This window comes from Sus scrofa, chromosome 1 (genome assembly GCF_000003025.6).
Source record: "Sus scrofa isolate TJ Tabasco breed Duroc chromosome 1, Sscrofa11.1, whole genome shotgun sequence".
In the NCBI taxonomy this organism is placed as follows: domain Eukaryota; kingdom Metazoa; phylum Chordata; class Mammalia; order Artiodactyla; family Suidae; genus Sus; species Sus scrofa.
The window spans coordinates 64,094,657-64,118,690 of record NC_010443.5 but is presented as its reverse complement, the minus strand read 5'-3'; the positions used below and the strand labels follow the sequence as shown (position 1 = coordinate 64,118,690).

At 39.7% G+C, this 24,034-nt stretch overlaps 1 protein-coding gene across 23 annotated transcripts in view; it reads right to left on the bottom strand.

Moving 5' to 3' along the window:
• The window catches only part of KLHL32 (kelch like family member 32), a 228,515-nt gene that overhangs the window by 188,493 nt on the left and 15,988 nt on the right, over window positions 1-24,034 (bottom strand). For 4 of the 23 annotated variants that reach the window (XM_021073272.1, XM_021073224.1, XM_021073253.1 and 1 more), the window contains exon 2: window positions 19,384-19,471. The exons of 16 other annotated variants lie outside the window; for them this stretch is intronic. The gene's annotated coding sequence lies outside the window, so the exon portion shown is untranslated. Of the gene's footprint in view, window positions 1-2,409; window positions 2,466-19,383; window positions 19,472-24,034 lie in introns of those variants that run through there. 3 more of the 23 variants (XM_021073232.1, XM_021073252.1, XM_021073263.1) reach the window with 3 other exon arrangements.

The window sequence follows — 24,034 nt, the reverse complement described above, 5'->3', positions numbered from 1 at the left end:
TCTCAGCCCTGTATATCCATGACCTTAAAACTAAAAAACTAATACATTCCCTTCCACCAAATTAGTCTTTGTGATCACCTGGGCAAAGAGCATGCAATTCTGACTTGTTTGTCTACTTCCACTTAGAGCAGTATGTTCTTCCCAATCTTGCCTCACCAGAAGGACCAGCACTCCTGAGGTCTAGATCTGTTCCTTTGGTCCACCTGATCCCTAACCAGAGTCCACCCATGTCCTTTCAAATCCAGGGCACCTATCAATTAGCCCAAGAATAAATGAAACCCCTGGGGTCTGACCCCCACCATCAATGCTATGCAGTTAGGAAAGAATTTGAATGTAGCAAAATCAAAAATACCTCCAAAATTGTGGAGATTTTTTTCCCCACTGATTCATAAAATAAATCTTTCTTGAGGAACCACTTTACGCAAGAGCCAGAGCTGAGTTTCTAGGATACAGTAATTAATAACATGAGTTCCTCTTTTCACAGGGCTCGTAGGGGGCCATAGTGGTCAGCAGGGAGTGCCCTGAGAGTATTTTAGCCTTCACTATTATCATTCATCACTCTCAAAGCCATCCCAAGTAAGCACTGCCCAAGCCTCAGGATCACCTCATAGCCCTTCCCTTCTTAACAAAAGGCTTCCCTCCAGCCCCATCCTGGCTACTGCCAGTACCTGTATAATTAATTCTTTAATCATAATTGTCATAAGTGCAAAGGGCTCTCAGCACAATTTTCTCATCTTAAAAATAGCAATACCCACCTCATAGGATTATTGTGAGGATTAAACACAATGAAATTCTCAGAAGATGTCCGTCACATAGTGTTAGGTATTATTATTATTGTTTTATTACTATTTATGATTTATTATTGTTTTAACATAGCAGGAGACTTGTCCCATCCTGTGTGATCAGGGAAGGGGCTTCCTTGAGGATGTGACACCTGAGCTGCTTTCTCAAAGATAATTATTACCTGGGTGAAGGGGTGGGAGAATGATGGTTGGGAGGCATCCTGGGCAGAGCCAACAGCCTCTGCAAAGATCCTAAGGCAGGAATAAGCGGGGCCTATTAGAGGTCAGAGGGAAGATCACACAGCAGTGTTAAGAATACTGGTCTTCACAGACATGGAGAACAACAGACTTGTGCCTGCCAAGAGGAAAAAGAAAGGAGGGGGATGGACTGGGAGTTTAGGGTAGTAGATGCAAACTATTATATTTAGAATGGATAAGCAATAAGGTCTTCCTGTATAGTCCAGGGAACTATATCCAATCACTTGTGATGGAACGTGATAGAAGATAGGAGATAGTATGAGAAAAAGAATGTATATATGTATGACTGGGTCACTATGCTGTACAGCAGAAATTGACAAAACATTATAAAACAACTATAATTTTAAAGATTTTTAAAAAGAATATTGTCTTTATCCTAAAACTAGTGGGAGTCCACCGAAGGTTTTTTTTTTTAATCTTTTTAGGGCTGCAGCCGTGGCATATGGAGGGTCCCAGACTAGGGGTTGAATCAGAGCTGTAGCTACAGGCCTATACCACAGCCACAGCAACTCCATCCAAACCACATCCGTGACCTACACCACAGCTCATGGCAATGCAGCATCCTTAACCCACTGAGGGAGGCCAAGGATTGAACCTGCGTCGTCATGGATAGTAGTGGAGCTTGTTACCACTGAGCCACCACAGGAACTCCTGAAGGTTTTTAAGCAAGAGACTTGCATGATAAGACTGGCATTTAGAAAGACCACTCTGGCTGTAGTTTGAAGGTTACTGGAAAAGTACTGGATTTCCCAAAGGAACAAAACACAATCTTGTATTCTTTGGCCTACTGTATAAGGGTAACCACCAGTTCACACAATCAACCTTTTCCCAACATCAAAACCCCTCTGGCTTTCTGTCTGAGAAATGGTATTTACTTTCCTCATCAGACCCTGACCAACAGTGCCAAGGACTTTTCTCCTGCCTTGTACATGGCTAGTACTAATTTCTCCCTGGTTGGCTGAAATTAAATTCTCTGTTCAAACAGGCTCAACTCTCCCCTTCAGGGCTTGGTAAAGTTAGTACTGGTGTCTAAGGTGAGGAGAAGGAGAGTCCAAGTGTCAGAGTTCCCTGGCTTATTTGATCCTGTCCAGTCTCTCTTCACATGCAAGAACTGGTGCTTGGAAAGAGTGATCACCTATTCTTGTGCTTGCACATCATCCCACAAGGTTTTGTTGGTATCAAGCACCTGCTACCACCTGGCCTGAGCTGATTGGTCAAAGAGTCTGGGCCTAAACCAAGTGGAGCCAATCAGAGCCCTCCTCTGGGATTTGGAATGGGAACCACAATCTCAGGTTAGTTGGGCTGCTGATTTGCAAGTAGAAAACAATACAGTAACTGACAGATGTGGCTCTTTTTACACTAATCCTACCTTTATTAAAATGTTTACATTATGGGAATATGCCGTGGGTGCAGCCCTAGAAAAGGCAAAAAGACAAAAAAAAAAATGTTTACATTATGTTCATCATCATCTATGAAATTAAAATATTATTTATTTTACAATGTTATTATCTAATTACATTTAATTACATATAATTGCATAAGTTACATATAATTTCATTAAAATATTATTTATCAGATCATCTAATTTTTTGATGCCTTCTTAAATTTTGCACCTCACTTGCTTCACCCTAGCCTCAATTATGTTTTCTGTCGTGTGGATCAGGAAACCAAGAAAACAATTCTGTAGGGAAAAAAAAAAAACAGAAAAAAGAAGCAAGTGTGAAAAAGTGAGAGGCAGGAGATGGAGAGAAAGATGACATTCTGGATTTTCCACGCATTTCTGCCTTTTGGGGTAAATGAACCAATCCAGATTTTTATAGCAAATTCCTTGTTTTATTTAGACTAACTCAACTGAAGGTTAAAAGATTCCCAAGAAATTCAATTAGAGTCCTCCATAAGATTTTGTTTGTGAAAAGGAGGGGAGGGGCTCTGCTGCTTTAAAAACCCAGAGAGATGGACATATTCATTTATTATGAACTTATCAGAAAACCTAACCACCATTTAAATTTTAAATATTGCTTCTATGAGAAAATGCACTCCAAGAACTCCCCTGAAATCATGGGTTTAGATATGTAATGTTCACATTTTGTTGAAATTTAATGCTGTTTACCCTACATTCTTTAAAAAGCCAAGCTCCTGAAGACTCAATTTTAACTGCTTTCCTATGCAAATTCATTATATGAGGAGGCAAAATAAAAAGTTTATGCTCGTGACTTAGTGGTCAACCACTGAATGTACAAAAGTATTATTTTGGTGAAGAGAGAATTTACTGACTTTACTAAATATCATTCAAAGCCTAGAAATATATTTATAAAAAAATTAAGAAATGTAAACATTTTAAGTATATTTTGACCAGCTTCAGCTTTTAAGCTCAGCTTAATGAACTTGGGAAAAGAGTAGGGAATTTTCCTCTGGAGCTTGATTACAATAAAAAAACAAGGTAGGTAGAATTCTTCCCACTTATCAGATGGCTGTGGTACCTTCCAAAAGTTGTAATGCTCCCTAAAAGACTAGTAATATAAATATCAGTTTTTGTGTGAGATTAAAAATACAACCAAATAAATTTAGCATGCAAAAACAAAATAAAACATAGATTCTAGGAGTTCCTGCTGTGGTTCAATGGGATCAGGGGCATCTCTGTAGCTCTGGGATGCAGGTTTGATCCCTGGCCCGGCACAGTGGGTTAAAGGATCCACTGTTGCTACAACTACAGCATAGGCTGCAACTGAGGCTTGGATCTGATCCCCGGCCAGGGAATTCCATATGACACAGAGCAGCCAAAAAACAAACAAACAAACAAACAAAAAGATTCTATAAAATAGAGCTGTGTTCAGGTATCAACAGCTGGCCCTCCCTAGGCTGCCCACTCTTGGCTAGTTACCTAACTTTTTTGAGTCTTTTTCATTTTCTTTTTTTTTTTTTTTTTTTTTTTATTGTTGTTGTTGTTGCTATTTCTTGGGCAGCTCCCGTGGCATATGGAGGTTCCCAGGCTAGGGGTCGAATCGGAGCTGTAGCCACCAGCCTACGCCAGAGCCACAGCAACGCAGGATCCGAGCCGCGTCTGCAACCTACACCACAGCTCACGGCAACGCCGGATCGTTAACCCACTGAGCAAGGGCAGGGACCGAACCCTCAACCTCATGGTTCCTAGTCGGATTCGTTAACCACTGCGCCACGACGGGAACTCCTCTTTTTCATTTTCTAATAACACAGATTAGAGCACCTCATCACAGGGCTATACAATACATGGAATATACCCAGTTCAAAGACTGATACTTCACAGGGTCTCTGTAAACATCAATGTGTCTCCTTTTATTATATGTACAATATGAATCGCATAGTGATTTGCTCAGGTGATGGGGATATATATAGGTGAATTTTTACTTTTGTTTCATTTCTTTGCTAATGTAGTTCACATATTAAGTGCCAATTTTTTTAATGCCAAAAATATCAGCAACCCTCCCAGGGCTGTTCTCCAGACCACTCCTACTCTAAGCTTTCTAGAGGAAGCTTGCACTCACTTAGGGAAAGGCAGCCAACATTTCTCAAAACTACAGCAATTCTTTCATGCAATCAAAATTATTCATTGCCCTCACCTTTAGGGAAAGTTCATTAATGAAGTCCCCTCTCATACTGGTGAATTTCTTTTCAAACATAACTTGTTTGGGATGTAGGATTGATGGGATTTAACCTTTATAGTTTTTATTTTTATTAAAAATGTTTCAAGGTTGTCAGAACTTCACTTTTGACAGTTTTATTTTTTGTCTTTTTAGGGCCACACCTGCACATATCGAAGTTTCCAAGCCAGAGGTCCAATCAGAACCAGGATGGGAACTCCAACTTTGATAAATGAACATTAAAATGTAGTATTTTCGAAGAAAAAAAAACCTTATTAAGCCATACTAATGTGAAAGGGAAAATAAAAAGCCTCTCATAGGTCTAACTTGATTACATGCAAAGAAAGACCAGACAGACTAATCTAGGTTAATATGATTAAAAAAATTAAATACTAAAAAATTAACTATTGGATACACACCCATATATAAGAAACCAGTTAACTCCTGCTATTATCATAGATTTGTTTAATAATATTTTAGTATTAACTCCTTTTTAAAATGATGATTTTTTAAATATATTAGTTATTCATGATTGATCTCAGCAATTTACAGTAATTAAAGGGAAATAACACCACATTTTAAGCAGGCAAAAGTAAAAAGCAAGAGATATAGACATGGTTTGCAGAATAAAAACCCAGGGATTTTTTTAAAAATGAATTATAGGTATAAGTCTTGACCATGAAAGAGTAGTTACATTAAATCATTCTTCAATATACTCAAGGCTTATTAATCCCAATCAACAAATTACATCAAATTAATACATCTTGAAAGGAAATGCTCCTTCTAAGCATTAAAGAATCAGCACACATGCAATGGGCCTGGTTACTATTTTTTATGTATTACATATGGTGGTAATTTATCTTTAATTCTGATTATTTCATAAATTGGTGTATTTTTTAAACCAGTACAGCATCACATGGCATGTAACGAATGATATTAGCTATCTTTTTAGTCTCAAAGGCAAGCATTCAGGGTACCCCACTGGCATACCCTTCTTGTATAGAACATCATTCCTGAAGGTTAACAAGGATGCTTGCCCTTTCAGAGCAACACATCTAAGCTCTCCCTCCACATAAAAAGACGTTAGATGACTTAACTCTAACAGGAAAGGTCCAGTCTGTGATTAAAGCACAGTTCACTACCGGAATAAAAATTTAAGCCAAAAGAACACAATTGTTTCATTCTTACAAAACCCTACAATCCTTGTAATGCATAAAATTTTAAAAGACATAATCATTCAAAACGTGTTTCTGAGATCATAACCTTAAAGCCTTTCTAGGAGTTCCCGTCGTGGCGCAGTGGTTAACGAATCCGACTAGGAACCATGAGGTTGCAGGTTCGATCCCTGCCCTTGCTCAGTGGGTTAACGATCCAGCGTTGCCGTGAGTTGTGGTGTAGGTTGCAGACGCGGCTCGGATCCCGCGTTGCTGTGGCTCTGGCGTAGGCCGGTGGCTACAGCTCCGATTCAACCCCTAGCCTGGGAACCTCCATATGCCGCAGGAGCAGCCCAAGAAATAGCAACAACAACAACAACAAAGGACCAAAAAAAAAAAAAAAAAAAAAAAAAAAAAAAGCCTTTCTAGTACATAGCTGCTATTATAAGTTTTAATTGAAAATAATTAAAATTGAAAATATATAAATAATAACCACTTCACACACCACCATGAGTGATTGCTATTATGCTAAGAGATACTTCACATGTATGATCTCATTTAATCCTCACAATAACCTGATGTGGAAAATATTATTATTTTTCATTGTACTGACAAAGAACCTAGGGGTAAGTAATTCACAAAAGGCAGAAGACTAGGAATTGGTAGAGTCAGGGAGCAAAATGCAGTCTGTTTGACTCCAAAGCTTGTACCTTAATTATTCTGCTTTGATCCCAAATATTTTTAAATATTTATTTTACTGAAGTAGTTGATTTACAATGTTGTTAATTTCTACTGCATAGCAGTGTGATTCAGTTATATACAAGATATTGAATTTCTCCCAAGATACTGATTGTAGTTCCCTGTGCTAAACAGTAGGACCTTATTGTTTACCCACTCAATATACAAAATAGTTTGTATCTGCTAATTCCAAACTCCCAATTCATCCCTCCCTGCCACTAAATTCTCCCTAGGCAACTGCTAGTCTGTTCTCTATGTCTGTAGGTCTGTTTCTGTTTCATAGATAGGTTCATTTGTGTCATATTTTAGGTTCCACCAAATTTTATAATAAATCATAAAAATACTGCATTTGAAAATACAGCTAATCAAAATATATTAGATTATATGAAATTACCGAAGAAATACAGTCAGTAATTTCTTAATATAATCTATAAATAGATGTATAATGATATACTGAGCATTTCTTTTAATCCTATAAGAGGGAGAAAAAAATCAAGAGGTAAAAAGTTCATCATCTTCTTGTAGATGGATCTTACCAAAAGTCTCCAGAACACATAGCCAACACAGGTTGGGCCAGCACACTAATGCCAGATAAACAGATTTTTATAGTAGGAAGAGAGCAAACTCTTTTTAAATTATGGAACACAATGAATCATCAGTTATTCTGAAAAGGGTGATGTGTAACCACATGTCTCATTGTTGTGAAAGAAGAGTCAATATCCACGTCTATAAATGCTCGTGTAGCAGAGCTCTGAGATTTTCTATGTTATTCTACTTCAGATTTTACATATTTGAAAGCATCTAGTATAGTGTTTGGTATACAGTGGTGCTCAATAATCAGTAGTTTGACTCTTCTTCCTCACCTCCTAGACAGAAAGACTGAGGGCACACTGTGCTAAAATGTAGATAAGTGCATCACTGGAAGAGAAACTGCGCAGGATGGATGAGTCAGCCTCAGGTAGCATCTGACATGATGAGGTTATCAGGGCCCAGGAAATGCTTCTGTACTTCATTAAAAAGTAATTATTAAAACAGAGGAAGTGTAGCTTAACAACCTCAGGAGATTTTTTTAAAAACCCTAGGAATTTGCATGACTATGAATAGCTGTCAAAAGAGCATGAGACAGTTCAGTAAATAAGCTATTTCCACATCAATAAGAAAAAGATGAACAACTCCATGGACAAAGAGCATGCACAGGCAAATCATCAAACTAGAGATATAAAGGAACAGTAAATATACAAACAAAAAATGTTCACTCTGGTTAGTAATAAAAATACAAATAAATTAAAAAACATTTCCTTCCAATCACACTGGCAAAGAATGATTGATGGCCAACGAGAGCAAGGAAAATGACACTCACATACACAGGCAGGTATTTAAATTAGTGCGATCCTTCCAGAAGGAAATTTGTAAATATATATCAAAGGCCTTAAAATGGGCAAACCCTTTGATTAGAAATTCCACGTCTAAAAATCCACCCTAAGGAAATAATCAGGTAAGTGTACAAAGGTATGCGTGCAAGGGGTTTCACAGGGGTGTTGATTATACAAGTAAAACACAGAATTAATCTGTTTGTTTAGGGATGAATTAAACAGCATATGTATTTCAATGGAGATACCAACCAGTAATTTTAAATGACTCCAGAGTTCCCATCGTGCTTCAGTGGTAACGAACCCAACTAATATCCATGAGGATGCAGGTTCAATCCCTGGCCTTGCTCAGTGGGTTAAGAATCTAGTGTTGCTGTGAGCTACAGCATAGGTGGAAAATGTAGCTCAGGTATGGTGTTGCTGTGGCTGTGGGGCAGGCCAGCAGCTAAAGCTCTAATTTGACCCCTAGTCTGGGAACGTCCATATGCTATGGGTACAGCCCTAAAAAACCAAAAAAAAAATTAAATAAATAAAAAATAAAACCAAATGACTTGAGAAGTATATTTTTTTGTTTCTTTTTTTTTTTTTTTGCCTCTTATGTTAAAAGGAAGGGCTGCTGAGACAAACAACAATGTCCTACTGTACAGTATAATGAACTATATTCAATATAATGAAAAATAATATGAAAAATAATATATATGTATACCTGAGTCATTGTGCTGTACAGCATAAATTAATACAACACTGTAAAGCAACTATACTTGAATAAATGTTTTTAAATAAAAAAAAAAGGGAAGGATGGGTGATGATGAAGATGATAGGACAACCTTTATTGAGCACTTAATAAGCATCCAGAACAGGAACTCCTTTCTGTACCTCATGTAATTCATTAGGCACTTTATTATCCCTGTTTATGGATTAAAATACTAAGGCATAAAGAGGTTAAGTAACTGGTTAAAAGCCACACAACCAGTAAATGGTGAATCCAAGGTCTAAACCCAGCAGACTGACTCCGGAGTCCACACTTTCAGCAAACCTAATGAAGGGAACACATTTTCCAGGACACAGTCCTCAAGTGCTAAAGAGATAAGGAGCAATAGCCACAGGCACCTAGTACCAAGGCCAGAGAGACAAGGCAACATCAACTCTCTCTGACTCAGTACACAGTTTCCAATAATCTAAGATGCCCAATGGCGAAATAAGTAGCTATGCCAGATAATATCTCCCTCACTGGAAGTCAAAAATGGGACCATAACACATTCGAGGTTGTTCTAAAGGGAATGCAAATGGCCCTAGGACTGCCTGACCCAGAGAAGCTGACAGCAGGGGATGAGGACCTGCCACCACCACTGGCTGGTGTCTCCCATGGAGGTCCCACTTATGGGCTGAAAGGGGGCCCCCAAATTCACACATGCAAGTCCTCACATTCAGTCCCTTACAATGTGACTGTACCTGGAGATAGGGCCTTTAAAGCAGTAATTATGGTAAAATGAGGTTAGATGGGTGAGTTCTAACCCAATATGACTGGTGGCCTTATAAAAAGAGGAGATCAGGACTCACACAGATAAAGAGGAAAGACCATGTGAGGACACAGTAAGAAGGCAGCCATCTACAAGCCAAGGAGGGAGGCCTCAGAAAAAACTAACCCTGCCCACACCTTGATCTCAGACTTCTAACTTCCAGATCCAAGAGAAAACAGATTTCTGTTGTTTAAGCCACTCCGTCTGTGGGATTTTGTTATGGCAGCCCTGCAAACTAATACAGCCCCAAGGACAGCGCAAAGCGCAAGGTCCTCGCCCTGGCTGTTTTCTGGCCATCACTCTGCTCCATGATTGAAATCAGTCTTTCCTAGCCACTGCTGACATGGCTGCCAGTTTCCTCCAGGCTTCTGAAGCTCATAGGCTGTGCCAGACCTGCTGACCACCCTACCTCCAGGTTTGGGATAACTGCTGCTCTGCTCAAAAGTTGGATCACAGGTGACTCAGAAGTGTCAGCTTTGGAGGACCCCTGGGGACTGGGATAGCTGCTTCTCCACCACTGCTCCCTTGAGCAGCTGGCTCCTGACTTTCACTTCTCCAATCAGGGCTCACCAGGTGCTAAATCCCACCATCCTTAGAGGAAATTCCCTCTGGGAAGTTGCCTGGACTCCTAGAGACACAGCTGGTTTTATAGGAGCCCTCTCCTCACAGGTTGCATAAGCACTGTGAGGGCCCAAGCAGAGTGGGAGGAGGGGAGGGTCCACACTGTGGAGGCACAGCCTGGTCATGTGCTGAAGCACCTGCTACCTCCCCAGACTCCGTCTCTGAGCCCAAGCTAGGTGCACCTGTGAGCCTTCCACGTAACTTCAGGTAGGCTTTTACCAAATTCCCCTGGGCTACCCCATTAGCCTGTCACTTATGACTGAAAACATCTGTACCCTACCTAATACAGACCTGTTCTGGATCCACCCACAAAGGTAATGGGGAACACTGCCCATCTCCACATGCTGGGGGATGTGGAGATGCAGCCCTTGCCAAGATACCCTGGTACATTGCAGTCAAATGGCAAAAGTCCTTATCCATCTGATCATTTCAATGCTCTGGTTTAAAATGTTGTGAAAAGTCAAATTCCAAAATGGTACCCCTGCCACCATTTCCAACCTCTGTCCTGCCACTTGACTTTGTTTTCTGGTCACGGTTACAGAGAGCTTCTCATCTACATCAAACTCTCTCTCCCTTCAGGACACTGGTATTTACCATCTTCTCTGCCCAGAATTTTCTATGCTCCTCTTTGCTTGATTAGCTCCCATTCAGCTTGCAAGTCCCAGATGTCACCTCCACCGGGAAGCCTTCCCTGAGCCACCCTGAGTTCATTACTCTCATATGAGCTCCAATAACACATGTATATCCACATTCACAATATAACTAGCACCCTATACAATTACTTGTTTGGGGAAAGTGGAGGCAGAAGCCATTGGCTCAGCCTCATTTCCACCCCTGGCCTCACCCAAAACACTAGGGTCTTTAAGCAAGATGACTAATCATCTTGGGGTAACCACAGTTTTGTCTGTTGTTCCAGTGTAGTTACCAATTGCACCCCCATTTGTTCTCTTTGGTTTCCCAATTTGGATGGTAAACTATTTTGATCATCCTGTCTATGTAGACAGGATCCACATCTGTCGTGCTGTCTTGAAGACCCTGGGACTACCATTATTGTCACAAAATGCCCAAAAGCAGAAAAGGTAAAAGTATAATGTATCTCTGTTTTAGAACGAAGAGCATGAGATCTTAATGTCAGATTATTCACATATATTGAATCACAATGTTTTAATTTATATTATCGAAATTCATGCCCTAAAAGAATAAAATGGTGCACTGAATATCAAAAATTCCTCTAGCAAGATCAAGGATGAATTATCTAAGCACCTTCATGAATACAGCTGGAGACCTTAGAAATCAAACTAAAATATAATGTTTGAGTCAATTCTTCCAGTCACATTTACACACCCCTTTTCAGCTCTTACTTTAACTTAATTTTTAGCTTCATCACTCCCCTATGAATAGAAACATAAAATGCTTGGATCGGTTACACAGTCTTGTCAAAATAACCTAACCTGCAATTATAACATCCTAAGGTGCTTTTTTAAAATGTTGCCATGAAAACTTTTTATTAAAGAATTTCTTACAGCTCTCACACCACTGAAAATTAAAGTATCCATTTGCATCTTTATAGATGACAAAATGTAAATCTTGAGTGTTTTGCTATATAAAAATTAGCTATATGATAAAAAAAAACACTGTATGGAAAAAAATCAATGTGGTATGTAATTATTCTACCTCATTAGAAAACTGTATAAAAAAGTACTTAAACAACAAATGAACATTCTTCTCTAATTAATGACTGCCTTCTAACAGACAGAAAATAAAGAGTTTTTAGTTCTCTAACCTATGATCTAGGTGTAATCCAATCCATTTTCAAAGAAAGAAACAGTCTTAATATTAAATTCTAAAACACGGACTCTTCATTCATTCAAATATTTACTAAAGGCTTAGTATATTTCCAGTAATCACTGAACAAGATATGATGACAGACACAAAAGAATTAAAAAGAGTCTCTCCCCTTCAAATAGCTTATAATCTACAAAATAAGGCATAACATGCATATTTGCATCCCCCTGATAGTACAAGTCATTCTGCGTTTTCTTCAACTGAGATATGTACAATTTTTCCTCATTTTAAAATTTCTAAAATTGAAGTTGTACCTTAAATCGATATGTCCGATAATATGCTGGTATACTGAAAACCTGGTGTCTATCTTATATCTGCAAGCAGCATTAGAACTGGGGAAGCACCATGGTTCAAGTGCCTAGATAAGGAGACTAGGAGTACAGACCTGCACTATTACGTTTCATTCTCACATTAAACTGGCATTATAAGAACTAAATGGATCCATTCTTTTCAGAACTAAATGGATCCAGCAATATTTGAGAAATTGGAATACTTGAGGTTAAAACAAAACAAAACACAACTGCGAAAAATAATGAAGCTGAGGTTCAAATCCAGCTCTGTTACATTCTGTTGCACCACACCAACCTACCTACGGCAAGAGGGGTGTTGGTTAGAATAGCAGAGGAAGGTTAAGGCGAGGAGCTCTGAAGCATGCAGAGAAAAAGAAGGAGGCTTTCCAGATGAAAAGTACAACACCGAAAGATACAGAGGCTTCTTGTAAAATAAGAACCCTGTACCAGCTGGAGATGCAATGTAGACATGTATTCAGCATGCAATCTTTAACAGGAAGCCTGTTTGGTACGTTCCATTTTTATACCCATTTTACTGATTAGGAAGAATAAGTTTAGAGAAATTAAGCAACTTCACAAAGGTGACACAACTAGTATGGGAGAGGGGGTGAAAACCTAGGCAGTCTACCTCCAGACCCACTCTTTTTAACTAGTAAGCTATCCAGCATCTCTAGCTAGTATAGTATATTTTATAAAAGTATAACTCAGAAGCCTCTATATCTTTGAGTGTGTTGCATCTCTCACCTGGAAAGCATGTAGCAAACATGCTAATTCTCTCAGACGAAATATTTGGTTTTCCATGAGAACACAGCTCTGACCAAGCTGAATAACAAATAATTCACTCTAACTAACCATTCACTAACCATCTTCCCACTCACTCATTCAACATTTAAATAGCGTTTTCCATACGCCAGGAATGCATGTAAAGGAGTAAGATTAAAACGACTTTGTAAAGCAAAATGTCTGGGTTTTTTTTTTTTTTTAACATGACAAGTGATAAAAGTTATCACTCCTTAAAGCATAATTTTCTTTTAAAAAATAGATGTAAGGTAGAGGAAAAGACGTGGGCATGAAGTTAATTTCCTTCGGCTGAGCAGAACTACACATGAACTGACATCTTAACTGTGAGTTATAGGGACAGGGACCATGTCCTGCTCATCTCTGTGTTAGATCTGTTCCCAGAAGACTTGTTAATAAATGAATTGTTTATAAATTGTTCTTGTTTAGGGAGTGAATGCGCTTTTACCACAAATGCAGGAATTCCAGACATCTCCAAAACCACTTTTCCCTGTCCCTGTTTCCAAGTCTTTTACAGAATATGCACATAATCCTAACCACTTCAAGAGATCAAATTGAAAAGGAAATCCACATTTCACTTTCACTTAAAAATTATTGTCACTTTAAAACTTGGGTGCAGTACTGAACAAAACACTGTGATGTGAGAGACTCAATGGGCATTTGGTTTCAGTGGTCAGGGAAAGCCTCTGAAGAAATGAAGTTCATCTAAAACATCACTTCATTATACCAATGACAAAATACTAAAGAATATTCCAGAGACCAGAAAGTTTTCCACATTATGTTTTTTGCTTGGAGACATGTTTTGAATTGCTACATGACTTAGTGGCATGAGTCAGAAGAAGAGGAGGAAAGTGGAGTCTGTTTTCTTGGCTCAGTCAATAGGCTTGGGTGGGCCCAACAAGTGGGAGGATGAATCTCAGAGAGAGGAGTGTGGAGGAGGTCGAGGGGGAAAAAAAAGGCTGTCAAATCTATCATGTTTGGTATTTCACAATGACGAGGTAGAATCCTTCATCAATCCTAATTTTCCCAGTGCACAAAGTCTAAGATCACATAATTTTTAAGTGTATTTTCTAATGAAGACATTATTGCTCTTTGGTGATAGTCTCCCTATGGATAGGGTATATGGTGTACAGTGCTAGATACTATTAGTTAAAAACACCACCACCATGTTTATTTCATGAAGAAAGCACACTGTAAAAATATCCTATGGTTTCAATAATTATGTATAACAGAGAAACAGACTTGCCCACCTACAATCACAATTTTAAGTCTCAAGAACTAGTGTCTTGGCTAAGTATTCTGTATCCACATACCGTTAAAACAACAACTTTTGGTCTCTCTGGGGAATTTACTAAGAATACCACCTATAGGAATCTTCTGAGCAGAGACTATGAATCCAACATCAAGTCTTAGGTAGAGGTGAAGCAACTTTCCCAAGGTCACTGAGAGAGTAAGTGACAGAGCTGGGACTGAAATCCAGGCAAGTCTGACTAGAGTTCACACCCCTCATTGTAGACTATGTTGCCTCCAGAATTACCAGCACAGAATAGCTGGACTCCAGGGATTTCCAGTGAACAAAATCTCTTTCATCGATGCTCAGTAATTTCCAAGATGTCAGCTATCAGGAGTTCCTACTGTGGCTCGGTGGTAATGAACCCAACTGTTATCCATGAGGATGTGGGTATGATCCCTGGCCTTGCTCAGTGGGTTAAGGATCTGGCATTGCTGTGAGCTGTGGTGTAGGTCACAGACACAGCTCAGATCCCTCATTGTTTCAACTGTGGTGTAGGCAGCTGGACCTGTGACTCAACCCCAAGCCTGAGAACTTCTATATGCCACATGTACAGCCCTAAAGAGACCAAAAAAAAAAAAAAAAAAAAAAAAAAAAAGTCAGCTATCAAAGATAATTTTCTGGAAAACATTCAGCATAATCATTTCTCTTGTGGATTCTAAAAATCTGGCCTTGGGTTCTAGAAAGGCATTTAGCACAAGGATAACTATGCAAACACTGTAATCACACTGTGTGGTATCAACTCCCAGTCCACTAGAAACATAACCTTGGACAAATATACAACCCTTCTGTGCCTTAGTTTCCCCTTTCTGCAAGATGGTGTTAATAACACTACCTACCTCAGCATCATTATAGGGGTTTAAGAAGTCAATAGAAGTAAAGTGCTAAGAACATAAGTTTTAGCTATCATTCTTAACATGCCAGAGTAAAAAAGGGCTAGACTTCAAGCCTATTACACCTCCTCATCTATATTCCCCAATTAGCACCACTCTATATACTAAGGCATAAGGTAAATAAAAGCTGTGACAATTCTGTAAAGATACCTAGGATACACTGCTCATGATACTAACTTTTCACTGAGATTTCATTCTGATGCTAGGATAAAGAAATGAATTGTACTGATGCTCCTGAACAATCGCTTTTCTTTTACTTATAAATGCTTTAAATCACATAACTAACCAAGCTTCGCATTTTATGCCACTGAGAAGACTATTTAGAATGAAACATATTCCCCCTCCTAGTAAGTATCTAGAACCCAGTGGTGTGCTTTTTTCTATGATTGTTCATGGTTCATTTTATGGTAATTCCCTTTCTGTTTCCTTTGCCAGCCACTTCTCATTTAAGTTAAACTGCATTCTTTTTTAATAATCAAAGTATGAAACAAAATGTCTGGAGGAAGAGGAAAGGAAAACAAAGTGAGAGTGGTGATCTCCTTAGGATCTACTTTCAGGTCTGTGGGAGCAGCTTGATGCCTGCTTCCGAACTAATGGCTTAGGAAGGGCAAAACAATAAGGTAAAAAGCACAAATTTGTAAGGGGCCTGACACAGCCTTGCCCTCACCTATATGTTAATCTGCTTAAGGACCAATATAAAAGTATTCTCCAGGCCCCTATTCCTCACAAAATACAAGTCATAGGACAGAACTGACAGATTCTTGACTTAATAAACAATAAGGATCTGCTGAGTGCCTACCACATTTCGGGCGTTTTTCTAGGCACTTGGAATATATCCTTGTTCAGAACAGACTAAGTGCCTGCCCCCAAATCTTATCTTCCACATAAGAAAGCAGGTCAACAATAAACATGGCAAATAAGTAAATTACACGGTGTACCAGGAAGTGATAAGTGCTGTGAAAAAAGTCAAGCAATGTAAATGAGATCTGGGTGAAGGGTTCATGTATTAAAATATTTTTTTACCAGAAACTGAAAATAGATACTACAATAATTCTAAATGGTTATATTGGTTAAAATGATACATATCATTCAATATACATACTTATTCTATATACATAATTCTATATGTATATACATTCTATATACATAATTATATATATATATATAAATTTTTTTATCCTAAATAAACTCACATTTTAAAAGTCTGAAATACCACTAATTCTATTGATATTTCTTTGGTAAAGTGAACACTTTTCATAAAATAAAATAAATCACATCTTATCATTTGTATAAATCCTTTATTTCCTAGCTACTTTACTAAAACCTAGGATTCCAGAAACTTTTACATGATATTCTGGTCTTTCACCCACACTCATAACTTTGGAAACTCCAACTGCACAGAAAGACAGGTCATCAGTTTCAGAGTTTGTTTCTTGGGTTCCCACAAAACATAACCATCCTCTCAGTTCTATATTCTCACTTGGTCACTGTGCAACACGCCCGCCACCAAATCTACCATGTACGGAAGGGCAGAGGTTCGTGCCAAAATCACTGAAAACAGCGGCAAAGTCCACAACAGCCTCTAGGCAAAGACACTTCTCTGGAGTCACTGCTCAAAACTGCCCTTTCCTAAAATGACCACAATTCTAAGCACCAGCACTGCCCACCTCACCAATGCCACCCTTCACTGAGAATCCACAGGGGTTGCAGTCAAACAACGTGTTTTTGTTTTTCTTGCTCTTTGTAAAGGATCCTTCTCTTTCCAGGCCTTACACTTGAATCCAGGTGAACCTGGGCCAGGGGACAATATGCATGACAGGTGACAGACACTGTGCTGTACTTGGATTCAAGCTTTTGTTCTGATATGGGCCCACTGGGCTAGAACTAAGCTTCTAAGCTTCATTCTCTCCATGAGGTCTCTGATATCCAGAAGTGCTAGGCCCACAAGTTCTCCAGACATGCCTCAATCTTAGGGTACGTCTTGGGACTTATGAGCCAAGGGAGTTCCAGCTCTTTGGGAAGGAAGCACAGTTTGTGGGTTCTATGGCATCATGGTGAGCTTGCAAAGTGTTGGATTTGGCTTGCTATGCACTGCCTACAAAGAGCTGGCACAGCAATGTGCTGAGATAACGGGAATGATCTAAAAAAACAACATATAAAAAACGAAGGTGATGATTCAAATACAATATAAGGTGATAATTAAAAAACAACATGGAGTTTCCTTGTGGCTCAGTGGTAACGAACCCAACTGGGATTCATAAGAACTCGGGTTTGATCCCTGGCCTCGCTCAGTGGGTTAAGGATCCAGCATTGCCATGAGCTGTGGCGTAGGTCGCAGACTAGGCTTGGATCTGGTGTTGCTGTGGCTATGGCATAGGCCTGGGAACTTCCATATGCTGCAGGTGTGGTCCTAAAAAGACAAAAAAAAAAAAAAAAAAAAAAAAATGGAGTTCTCCTGTGGCACAGTCACTTCAGTGGCTTGGGTCACTACTATGGTGCAGGTTTGATCCCTGGCCCAGGAACTTCCAGATGGCACAGGCGTGACCAAAAAAAAAAAAAAAAAAAAAAATCTCAAAGAAAAGCTCTCCAAAAGACAAAAGACAAAAAAAAAAAAAAGAAAGAAATAAAGAAAAGAAAAGAAAAGCTCTCCAAATTAACATTAAAATATTCAGGGTAGCTCATGATAAAAGATATACAAATTCAGTACAAAAATACTAGAACTACACAATATAGGGCAGTCATATCCTACATGTGAAAAGAATTTTCAAAGTAGTATTGTATTCTTAGAATTACAAATTTAGGAATAAAGACGATCATTCTTCCAATGAAGAAAAGTCTGTAAGTATATTAAAAGTATTTTTCCTTCCTGTGACTATTTATTCTTCTGATGAAAAGCAAACCCCAGAAGATTCCACCAAAGAAGTTTTTCTTTTATATTCCCCTGAACATAAGAAATATTGCAAGGGGAGTTCCCACTGAGGCTCAGCAGATTAAGAACCTGAAACAGTGTCCACAAGGATGCAGGTTTGATCCCTGGCCTCCCTCAGTGACTTAAGAATCCAGCCTTGTGCAAGCTGCAGGATAGGTCACAGATACAGCTTGCAACCAGTGCTGCTGTGGCTGTGGCTGTGGCTGGCAGCTGTAGCTCTAATTCAACCCCTAGCCCAGGAATTTTTACATGCCACATGTATAGCTGTTAAAAGATTTTTTAAAAAAGAAAGAAATATAGCAAGGATATATAGAGCTTTCTGCCACCTCACGGATTTGGAAAGTGTTATGAAACCATGAACCAATCTTATGTTCTAACCCAACCCCATAACGTATTACTTGCGTAACCTGGGCAAATTCCTTATCTTTCTCATCCAACATTTACTTGTCCATAAGACAAGAGTAAAACTACCTGCTGTCCAAATACTTTCAATTGACAATAAACGAAGTGATGAGTTTGAAAGTACTTTCTAAACAATGAGGTACAATATAAGCAAACAACCTCATCACACCTCATTCTATGACTGCAGCAGATGGGGCACTTCTCCCATAATAACCTGAGAAATCTAAGAAAACAGACTTGTTCACCCAAAACGGCATTCCTCCAGATCTTATTACATAATTCTGTTTTGTAAAGTAGTTAAAAAAGACAATTAGCTAAACTCAAAGTTCATTATCTCCATAGAGCATTTTTAGCCAGAATACCTGAATAAAACAGAATGAAAACATTTTAGTACTGCTTAGGCTATTCTACATACTGCCTTTTTTTTCTGACACCTTGAATGGATGCTTGCCTCTTAGGTAACATTTTCAATTATTCAGGCACTAGTTAATATTGCTGGTGTCGGCATGATCAGTAATTACTATCTTACTAATCACAGGCATCTGATTCCAGCTGCTCCCATCTTTGATATAACCATTAGCAACAGCCTGGAGGACAGGAACTGACAGAGAAAGAATACGGTTGGGGGTCAAATGAATGCTGGTGGTGTACTAGCTTTCAGTGAGCTGCCAAAGTCAGAGACACAGGCCAAGAAGTGAGACCTCCAATTCAGAAAGCAAAAGATGAATGTCCTGAGAATTTTATACAAAATAAAATATTTTTTATGAACACGAGAATGGCTTTCGAATCTAGATCTGAATAAGCCGGCTAAATACATCATACCTTCAACAACTTTCTTTTGAGTAATTATAAAAAGAATTCATCTGCATACTCACTCCCCTGCCAGATGAGACTTTTCCTTTCCCCAGATGGCTGGGGTGAGTGTCTGTGCTGGGAAAATCAGCAGGAGTTCAAAGTCCTTAACTGTAAAAAGAAGCAAAGGCTTATGAAACATGTACTATGTGAGACACCAAAGGGACCATAAAACCAAAGAGCAACCAATGAACACAAGTCCTGGGTAACCTGTGTCCTGGTCCCAGTTCTGCTCCTGTCTCTCTTGGACAAGCCAGTTTGCTTCTCTGGACTTGTGCTTTCTCACGTGGGCAGTAGTGTGATCCAACCTAGTCTGGAGAGTTCTCTATAGCCTATCTGAAATTACCCAACGCTGAGGGTCAGCAAAAATAGGTAAAGCAGCATCCTTCAGTATTCACCGGGGACTGGCTGCTCCAGGACCTGTCTGCGAGAGATACCAAAATCCACAGATGCTCAAGTCGCATAGTATGCCCTCTATGTCTGTGGATGCAGAACCTATGGATACAGAGGCCCAGCCATAGAGGTAAAAATCATATTACCACAGAGATTCTGTGTGAACACCACCAAGAGACCCAGTCCTTTAAGAGCTGGTTCTAGGGGAATATGGAAACTGCATTTACCATAAATGAAATATATTTTGAGGGAAAAAATTAGTGCAGGAATGAGAATATGTGTATATGTGTGTGCATGTCTAGTGATGCATGTGTGTACATATACATGTGTAGGTATGCATATGTGTGTATGAATAGGTAGACTGTGTTGTGTGTGTGTATATATGTTTATAGAGAAGTATGGACAATCTATCTCATTTCTCTTTTTTCTCTTTTTGTTTATTGCCCCTCCTCTAAATCTCTGGCCCTGAGCCCTTAATTCGACCCCCCCAGGCTGGAGGTCGAATTGGAACTGTAGCTGCTGGCCTATGCCACAGCCACAGCAAGTTGGGGTCCAAGCAGCATCTGCAACCTACACCACAGCTCACGGCAAGGCCAGAATCTTTAACCCACTGAGCAAGGCCAGGGATCAAACCCACATCGTCATGGATACCAGCTGGGTTTGTTACTGCTGATCCTTGATGGGAACTCCTTAATTTAATTTTCAAACAAGGCTTGTAGACAAGGAAGAGCTGAGTAACAGCCTACTTATTACTCCCGGATAGCTCAGAAGCCATTCTGTACTATGAGTGATTCTCTACAAAATGAGGATGCTAAAGGATCAGTGATGCTGGTGGATGGGGAAGTGGTGGCATCAGAATCATCTGAAGAATGGCTTTTTAAATTTCTCTCTGCTTTCTCCTTACTCCTTCCCTCCTTGAGATTCTCATATGACCCTAAAAGGATAGTCTTAATGCACCACACACACACACACACCCTGCAAGTCATTGCTATCAGTTTGCTGGATAGAATAAAAATTGAAGTATTTCCCTGCCAATGTCCTTTCCTGCTCTGACACTTTAGGACATTGATATACGTTCTAATTAAAGAAACACTTGAGATGATCAGAGAACAGCAGAAGTCAGCACTGCACAGCTATGTAAAAACTGAGTGAAGTAGATGAGGACTTTAAAATAAGGAGAAATACAGCATGACAGAGCTATGCAGCAGTGGTTTCATGGAGGAAATGGGTACTGAGCTAAGCCTTGGTACCCAGATCTAAGCACACCAGGGGATCAGGCATGCACAAGATCCAGCACATGCATGAGGCATGAAAGACATTGAGAGGGGACAGCAGCAGAGCTGGGAGTAGCACCAGGTAGGGATGACCAGGAGAAGTGGGGCCAGCTGACCTTTGGCTGCAAACTGCATGGCACCAGAACTTAGAACAGTGACTGTGGAATCACCACTGACTGGCTCTAAAGCAAGAGATTGCTAGGAGGAACAAAAATGCGTCTGAGGAAGCGCCTTCAGATCCTGGTACCCAGGACGGCTCAGAGCAGAAGGTTCTAACCTGGCATCTACAAACAGACTTCAAGTATGTGACAGCCCCCACTGCTCTACGCCACTCTTTTAGGAATCCACATGCAAACATGCATTTTGTACAGAAAATAGGAATTTATTTAATTCTCAAAAAGCTGTGTGACAACCCCTTCTCCCATCCGACCCCCATACCGCCCACACATAACACAGGAAAACTGAGACTTCAGTAGAAGAAAGTGTTTGCAGATTTTCCTTGTGAGTCAAGGAGGGTCTTCTGGCACAGGTGAGGTAGATCCGTAAAGGGTACAACCTAGAAAAAGAGTAGCTACAGAGCATCAGCCCAGGTGATTCTTGTGAAGCAGCAGCCTCCACAGAGATGGCAGGGGGCAGGGGGAACAGAGAAAGGAGGATGGACACTGAGAAGCCACTTTCCAGGCTCAAATTTTTTGGGAGGTGTTGATAAAAGGGGCTTTCATTGATTAACAAAGTTGGCTACAACATCGGTCTTATCCAGAATTGTTTGCCGATTATCACCTCATATCAAACCTCTTTTGCATAAGAAAATCAATTTCCCAGAGCTATAGTTTCACATAAAGTGTGTCTAACTCATTCAGGAAACTAATTTAAGGAATTCAATCAAATCAAATACAGCTAATTCTTAATGGGGATACAAACAAGCTCCAAAAAAGGAAAGCAAGAATCATCCTATTTCTTAAATAAAATACCAAAATCCACATTTGACCACCTCCTAAATAGAATCGTTATTTAGTAGAGATATTTCTCAAAATTAATATTTTAAAAGCTAGCATCAATCCAAGTTGAAAGAACAAAACATACCTTCTTCACTCTCTTTATTTTTCATCCAAAGTAGTGCTGATTTTTTGGATACTTCAGTTAAATTTAGTTTGTTATTGGAACATATGAATCATAAAAGCTGTACCTTTAAAAGCATTTTCAGAGAAATTCATTTTTTCAGATTTCAATCAGGTAAGCAAACCTTTGAAAATGACTTGAAAAATTTGTTTGCAAAAGTACAAAGGAAGAAGTAACACCTGAGAAAGTCTAATGAGCCATTGGTGTTGCTTTAAAGTAAATCACAAGGTGTTAATTATCTCAGTTTTCCAGGAGGCTTCTTACCCTAAAATATGCTGTTTTTTGGTTGTGCATTTCATGTTTCTGTTTCTGACTGTGCATTCCATACCTTCTATTAAGCTTTCCCTTCTCTGAATGCCAACAATTTGTGCCTGTGTTGGGATACTTACATTAGGCCCAGGTGACAGTTATAGATGTGTTATAGTTCTAGCTTTCCTCTCTGCTGTTTGGGGACTGTATTCAGGACATGGAGCACTTCTCAACCAGGTCCATGAAAGTATCCAATAGAGTCTGCTGAATGAGTAAGCAGACATCATTTAGGGAGTAGGTAGGAACCTTACTGTAAACTCCAGTATGCAAGAAAATTAAAAGCTTATCTCTATGTTTTCCACAGTTCAAATTCAATTCCTATTCTACCAGCTGGGAAGCTCTGCCTTCCTGGGGTGCTCAAGCAGAGTGATAGCGTGGTTTCAGGATTTACATGGTGGCAAAGTGACAAGGGCTGGACTGCTTGGTGCCTCTGCTCCCCACGTCACTGGGCATCTCTTAGCTTGACTGTCAATAAATCCAACTGTCATTTTCTATCCTTGGCTTATTGAATATGGCAGCATTCAAAACCAATGAATGCTCTCTCCTCCTCGAATCGTACTATTTCCTTGGCTTCTATGATCCCACCCGTTCTCGGTTTACCCCCTTCCTCTATGGCTACACATTTTATTTGCTCCTCCCTCTCTCCCTAATCATTCTGTGCTATGGTCTGTGAGATTCGGAGTTCAATGATCTGCTTTATCTCTAAGCAATTCGAACCCTAATTAAAAATTGCATCACAGGCCTAGAGTCTTCTATGATGTCTTCATTTGAACACCTTAAAGACAGCTCAAATTTAATACTGCTGTAACCACACAGGTAATTTCCTTCACCCCCCTCCGCTCCTCTCCTAGAATCCCTTTCGTGATGAATCATACCAACATACATCCAGCTGAATGGAATGTCACCACCACACAGTTATATGGATTAGTATCACCATCCATGCAAATGCCTCCACCCACTCATTTATATGTAATGCACCACCACCACATAGATATAGAACTCACCAGGGTTCATGCTCTCTCATTCTCAACATCCAATCCATCACCAAGACCTGGAATGGTCTTCTTTCTCTGTCCCCACTTTCCCAAGCCAAGGTATTACCATCGTCTCTAATTTGAGCCAGAGCAATAGAGTGCAGCACCTTCCTATACTGAAGAGTGCTCTCCTCCTACCAGGTCCTCTCACTCTTTGATTAAAATCCTTCCTTGGGGGCTTTCCACTGTTTCCAGGATAAAGACCCAGGTGTGGTCCTGCCCTACCCACCCTCCAGCATCACCTCCCCCCACTCTCCCTGGCTCTCAGCACCCTACTCTACCCTGTTGTCATCATTATTTCTTCCCCCTGTTGCACTGGACCTCTGCATATGAGGTTCTTCCTCTTATCTGAAGCATTCTGGACCTCTGGCTTCCCAACCTCATTAACTTATCACATCCTTCAGACTCCCAACTCCACAGTCTCAGGGGAGGCTTCCTCTCCACACCTCAGAGCAGGTCAAAACCCTTTTTACACTTTCCATAACACCACGAACCCCATATTCTCAGCATTTATATCTATTATAATTTTGCCTTATTTGTGAAGT